This window comes from Anser brachyrhynchus (genome assembly GCF_964034855.1).
Source record: "Anser brachyrhynchus genome assembly, chromosome: 24".
Classification (NCBI taxonomy): domain Eukaryota; kingdom Metazoa; phylum Chordata; class Aves; order Anseriformes; family Anatidae; genus Anser; species Anser brachyrhynchus.
The window spans coordinates 4,590,520-4,597,263 of record NC_137717.1 but is presented as its reverse complement, the minus strand read 5'-3'; positions in this window follow the sequence as shown (position 1 = coordinate 4,597,263).

Genomic DNA, 6,744 nt, shown 5'->3' with positions numbered 1-6,744 from the left:
CCATGTGCCTTAAAGCTGGTGTAAAACCTTCCCTGTCTGCAATTACTTAAGAAAAAACTACCTGCCCAAACACCTTACTGACCCTGCAGCAAGGCCCCGTACAGGTATTTGTGCTGCTTTGGGGCTCTTTCCTCGAGTTTGGCCAAAAATGGGTCATTTTGTGCGTAATGCCCGGCCGTGCTCTGCTGTCGGGGAGACCTGCGGGTTTGTGGGAGGGAAACCGAAAGCATGGCACCGAAATTGGGTCCAACACGAAGAGTGTTTGTAACCAGGAAGGGGCCAGGTGGATGTCCCAGAGATTTAGGGAAAGAGGTGGCTGAGATGTGGGAAAAAGGCATTAACGTGCCTTAATTTGGGGGATGCTGCTGAAGGTTTGGCTGCCTCGAGGAGGTGTCTGTGCACAGCAGACTTCGGGATACTGGAAAAAAAAATCCCTTCTGCTGTTATAACTGGAGACCACACCAGCAAAAACTGCTCCTCATGAGCGTGGCACAGGTAAGAGCAAAAAAAAAAAAAGCAATTTTACTGCTCCCATTTCTTTCCGAAGGCGAAATATTTGCACATCCCCCATAGGCTGCGTGGGGGAAGCCCTTGTGCCCTGGTTTGCCCCCGCGGCCGTGCTGCTCTCCCTGGGGGGAGGCGAATTCCCCGCGGCCTCCCCAGCAGGGCAGGGAGCTGGGGGGCCGCAGAGCAAAGGGCTGATCCGGGCCTTGAAAGAAAAACCACGGGTGCTGAGCGCTGCGTAAACCATCGCGTAAATAACCGTGCAACGCCTCTGCACGTCGGGGCAGGGCCGGGGGGGTCCAAACTGCCCCGAGGAAGGGGCTCGGCTCTGCTGCAGGGGGGAAACATCCGCCCTAAGGGCTTGCAGCGCGAATGCAGAGAGCCTTGGGGTGGGTGCACCCAGCAGCGTGGGGAGGACGCAGCGGCACCGCTGTGCAGGACCTGGCCCCCGGTGCAGTGCCCGGCCGGGTGCTGGGAGCGGAGAGGATCCGGGATTGCCACGCGAGGGCTCCCGTGCACCGCTGCGCGTGGCCGTGTGCTGCTCAGCACCGCTGCGCGCGGTCATGCATTACTGTGCGTGGTCGTGCATTGCTGTGGGCATTGCTCGGCACTGCTGCGCGTGGTCGTGCATTGCTCGGCACCGCCGTGCAGGATGGTGCATTGCTGTGCGTGGTCGGGCATTGCTGTGGGCATTGCTCGGCACCGCTGTGCAGGATGGTGCATTGCTGTGCATGGTCGTGCATTGCTCGGCACTGCTGCGCGTGGTTGTGCATTGCTGCGCGTGCTTGTGCACTGCTGTGCACCTCTCTGCATGGTTGTGCGTTGCTCAGCACCGCTGTGCTCAGTTGGTTGTGCCTTGCTGTATGGAGCTGCGCACTGCCCCGCACTATTGTATGTGGTTGTGCATGGTCGTGCATCACTCTGCGTGGTTGTGCACTGCTGTGTGGGGCTGCGCACCACCCTACACGGCTGTGCACATCTCTGCACGGTTGTGCATTGCTGTGCACCACTCTGCAGAGCTGTGCACCACCCCACAGAGTTGTGCACCACCCTACACAGCTGTGCATCACCCCACAGAGTTCTGTACCACCCTACACAGCTGTGCATCACCCCACAGGGCTGTGCACCGCCCCACACGTGTGGGGAGCTGTGCTCAGGGGCCATCTCCCTGTGCATCAGCCCCAGCGAGAGCAGAGCTGGGGGGGTCCGGTGGGGGCACGGGGAGCAGCAAACCTTGGGCACCGCCACGCGGGGACGCTGGGAGAAGCCGAAGTCCTCGCGCCTCGCGCAGGGCAGGCAGCAAAAAGCATCCTCAGAGGGAGCGGAGGGTGGGCACCGGCTCCCTTCGGGGGCCTTCATCTCGTTAGGGCTCTGCCTCGTTAGCGGGGTTCGGCTTCTCGCTTCCTCCAAAACGCCCTCCTGGGGGGGAGGGGGGGAGCCCTGGCCAGCCCCCCTCTTTGGCATTCACCGCGTGCCTGAATTGTGTGACACTAAACCAAGGCCCGCGGTGACCACGAAATGTGGGGCCGGGGGCAGGCAGCGGTGGGGGGGTCCTGGGCTCCGTCCTCTTCAAGCTGGGGGCCCCCAGCCCTGCAGGACCCCCCCTTTCCACCCCCCAGCTCCTTGGGGTTTTAGGGCTGGGGCTGGGGGCCTTGGAGACATGGCAGGGGGTTGTCCCCAGTGCTGGTGCTGGGGGGACAAGAGGCACGGCAGGGCAGGGGAGGGGGCTGCCCTGTCCCGATAGCGAGCCCTACAGTGGCACCGGGCCCCTGACCAGCAGCTCCCAAGGGACACCCCCCCCCCCCAATTCCCTAACCCATAGCAAGTGGCCATGGGGCTGGGATTGGGATTGGGATTGGGATCGGGATCGGGATGGGAAGGGACAGGATAGGACAGGACAGGATGGGACAGGACAGGGGGGCTGCAATGCAGGCACCCCCCAGATCCCCCCATCGCCCCCTTTGCGGAGCAGCCATCCCCAGCGCCGGGACAGCACCGGCCTGTGGTGTGGTGGGGACACAGGGACGGGGACATGGGGGTGGGGACATGGGGATGGGGAAACAGGGATGGGGACATAGGGATGGGGACATGCAGGGATGGGGTCCTGTGGATATGGGGTCATGGGGATGGGGACATGGGGATGGGGACACAGGGATGGGGACATGGGGGTGGGGACATGGGGATGGGGAAACGGATGGGGACATAGGGATGGGGACATGCAGGGATGGGGTCCTGTGGATATGGGGTCATGGGGATGGGGACATGGGTATGGGGACACAGGGTGACAGGGACCTGCACGAATGGGGACACGGGATGGGGACCCATGGGGAGAGTGACATGGGTGAATGGGGACATACAGATATGGGGACACAGGGGAGAGGGACACAGGGGGATCTGTAGGGATGGGGACACGGGGATGGGGACGCAGAGGGATGGGGACCTGCAGGGATGGGGAACCCCTGGGGACAGGGACACAGTGGGATGGGGACACAGGTCTCGGGGGGGGGGGGGGGGGGGGCGTGTTTGTAGGTAATGGGCTCGGGGGGGTCTTGTCCATGGGGCTGGGGCTTGGGGGGGGCCGTGTCCGTGGGTAGTGGGGTCCTTGGGGCCGTGTCCGCGGGTAGTGGGGTCCCTGGGGCCGTGTCCGCGGGTAACGGGGTCCTTGGGGCCGTGTCCGCGGGCCGTTCCGGGGGCTGCAGCCCCGCCGTTCCCCGGCAGAGGGCAGCGGGTGCGCGCCCCATTGGTGCGCGCGCCCTGGGGCGCGTCGGGCACGCGCGCCCGGTGCCCCTGGGGGCCCGGGGGGAGGCGGTGGCGGGCGCGCGTGCGGGTGACGCGCGGGGACGCCGGGCACGGGTGGGCTCTGCTCCGGGAGCTGCAGCGCACGGCTTAACCCAGCGGGTTGGCAGCCCCCGGTGAGCCCCCGTGGGGCTGAACTGGTCCCAGTTACGAGCTGGGAGCGGGGACAGCGGCACCCCCCCCCCCCGAAATCAAAGCCCAGCAGGAGCCCCCCCCCCCAGGCCAGCAGCAGGCCCTGCTCCCCCCGGCACCTCCGTGCTCCCCTGGGGAGCAGCCCCCAGCCCCCCCGGCCCTCAGCCCCCCGCACCCCCCCCTGCAGCATTGATTCTGCCCGCCCCGCTCCCCCAGGTGACAAGGACACCGGCGGGGCTCGAGCTGGGGCCACCTCGGTGTCCGCAGGACGGGCCGGAATGGAACAAAATCTACAGGTGACAACTTGGGGACATTGCCATGTCCCCCGTGTCCCCCCCCAGCTGGAGCCATCGGGGCAGTGCTGGCACCCAAGGGGACACGTGCCACCCACCCGCTGGGCTCGGGGCCACCACTGTCCTCTGCCACCGTGCCCCGGCCACCCTCAGCCTGGGGACATCCTGGGGACACCCCCCCTTGGCAAATGTTTGCATCCCAATCGGGTGCTGGGGATGGACACAGGGACACATGGACACACGGACACAGGGACACACGGACACGGGGACACGGGGACACAGGGACACAGGGACATGGGGACACAGACACAGGGACAGAGGGACACACGGACACGGGGACACGGGGACACAGGGACTCTGAGACATGGACACACAGACACAGGGACACATGGACACATGGACACAGACACACGGACACATGGACACATGGACACACGGACACAGGGACACACAGACACAGGACACACGGATACAGGGACAGACACACGGGGACACGGGGACACAGGGACACATGGACACATGGACACAGACACACAGGGACACACGGACACAGGGACACAGGGACACACGGACACACGGGTGCTGCCCCCCTCTGTGTCCCCACACCACAGGGGCTGGCACCGAGCCCAGCACGGGGACGGCTGCGGTGACGTCCCCAAACCGGTGCCGTCGGGGGGGAGGGACACACGACAACAGCCGTCACCTCTGGCGTAGAAAGTGAAGTTACCGGGTCAGTGGAGGAGGAAAAAAATAAAATAAAAGCGGGGAGAAAGCAGGCGGCAGGTCGGCTTCCGGCCCCGCGGCACCTGGCCCGCAGCTGCGGCACCGCTCGGTTTGGGGGGGGAAAGGAGAGCGCGAGGGGACGGGGACGGGGATGGGGACGGGGACAGGGACAGGGGACAGGGGACAGGGGACAAGGGCAGGGGACAGTGGCCTTCAGCCTTGCCCTGCAGCATCCTCACCAGGAAGCCCGTGGGCATCCGCGGCTTGTGGTGGGTTTTTTTTTTTGCACGTTGGGCGATGGATTGGGGGAAGTTGCCCAAATTTGAGGATTTTTCTGGTTTATTGTGTATTTCTTTTATTTTTTTGTTCGTTTATTTGTTTTTTAAACAAATCCCCAGCTGCCGGAGTCAGGGGGTGGGGGACAGGCGAGCAAAGGGCAGCACCTCGGCATGGGGGGGTTGCCTCCCTCCCCCCCCCCATCGTGAAAGCCACCAGCCGGTGGCCTGCCCAGGGGACACCCGGTGACAGCCGCGTCCCCCAGGGGACCCCCCCGCGGCGCGGGGACAGCGGGTGTCCCAGCGCCACCTGGCCCCAACGAGGAACCAGCCCTCGGGGGCTGCACGAGCTGGGTTTTGGGGAGGGGGCTGGGGCAGGGGGGGGGAGTTTGGGGTATGGGATATGCTGGGGGGGGACAAAGGGACCCCCAGAGGGTCCCTACAGGGATGCAGCTCCAGGAAAGGATCGGGGGGGGGGGGGGGCCTTCTTGCCCCTGCCCCTCACCTGGCACCTGCTCAGGGCGGATGGAAACTGTGTCAGAGGAAGCAGGGAGGGGGCCATGCTCCGGGAGGGGGGAAACCAGCTGGTGCCTTACACCCTCACCCCCGTTATCCCCATCACTTCCCCACCCTCCACCCCAAAAACCCCAATCCACCCATCCCCAAACCCACGCGTTGCCCCAAAACCCTTCGTGCCTCAGTTTCCCCACTTGGCCAGCTGGCTGCTGCCCCCGGGGGGGGGCTGTAGGAGGGATGGGGGGGGGGGTCCCCTCCTCGTACCCGTTCCTCCTCCAGCACCCAGATCCTGGGGGGGCTGCTCCTGCCCCGTTCCGAGAAAGCGGGGCTGGGGGTGCCGGATGCACGCGGAGGTCGGGGCGGGGACGCGCGCCGGTACTCGAAGGGCTCTGCGAAAAAAAGAAAAAAAAAAAAAGAAAGAAAAAAAAACAAAAAAACAATTCGGGCAGGTTCGAAAAGCGCCGAAACCGCGACAGGAAACCCAAATTGTACAAACGCAGATGCGAGTGGAAAAATGCTCTCGCACCGGTGGCGCTGCCTTTCACCTCCGCTAAAAATAAAGCTGCCCTATTAGGGCCGATGGGGCCGCGATAAAAGCGCCTTCCCCCCGAGTTTTTCCGTGGGGGACGGGGGGGGGGCCACAGCCGTGCAGTGCCGTGGGACGCGGCTTCCCGTGGGGCTCGGCCCGTTTTGGGGTTGGATCCGGGGGATTTGAGGCCGGCGGAAGGGGTCGGGAAGGGGGGGGGAGAGGATTTTTTTTTTCTCCCCGCGGGGCGATGCGCGATTTTCGGGTGGGCAGCGCGGGGTGGGGTGGGGGGGGGGCGCAGGGTGTGATGAGTTGTACCGGTCTCCGGGGGTGGAACGAGGCAAAGCCACATCCTGCAGCTCGGCGGGACCCGGGGGTGGAATTTGGGGGGCTGAGAAACGGAGGGATGGGGGGGGGGGGGACGCAAACAACGCCCCCACTCCCCGCAAGACCCCAAAACGCAGGCTGGGCAGCTGGGCTGCTCCCCCGCCCCGTGCCTCGGTTTCCCCACTCGGGGCCGGAGCACTCGGCCTTTTGGGGTCGGGGGGGCTGTGGGGGAGGCCGTGCCCGCTCGGGGTGCCACCCCCTCCCGGCCCCGGGAGGATATCGTGGGAGGCGGGAGGTGCTTCGTGCCCCCCCCCCCAGCGGCAGCGGGACTGGGGCTGCTCCGAGGCACCCAGTGGCCCCCCCCACACCTGCGCCCGACCCCGCTGCTCACACCTGCACCCCCCCCCTCCAAAATTTTGTGGGGTGGATGCGCAGGAGTAAAAGAAATGAGAAATGGGGGGGGGGGGCAGGGCAATGCCAAATTTTGGGTGCACCCCAAGCGGCGGCGGATGCGGTCTGGGGATGCTCTGAGCAGCCTGGGGGGGGCCTGGAACACCCCAGGGATGCGGATGGGAGAGGGACATGGGGGGGGGGGGGGGTTACAGGGTCAGGCCCAGGGTGGGCATTTTTTTTGGGGGGGGGGGGTGTGGAA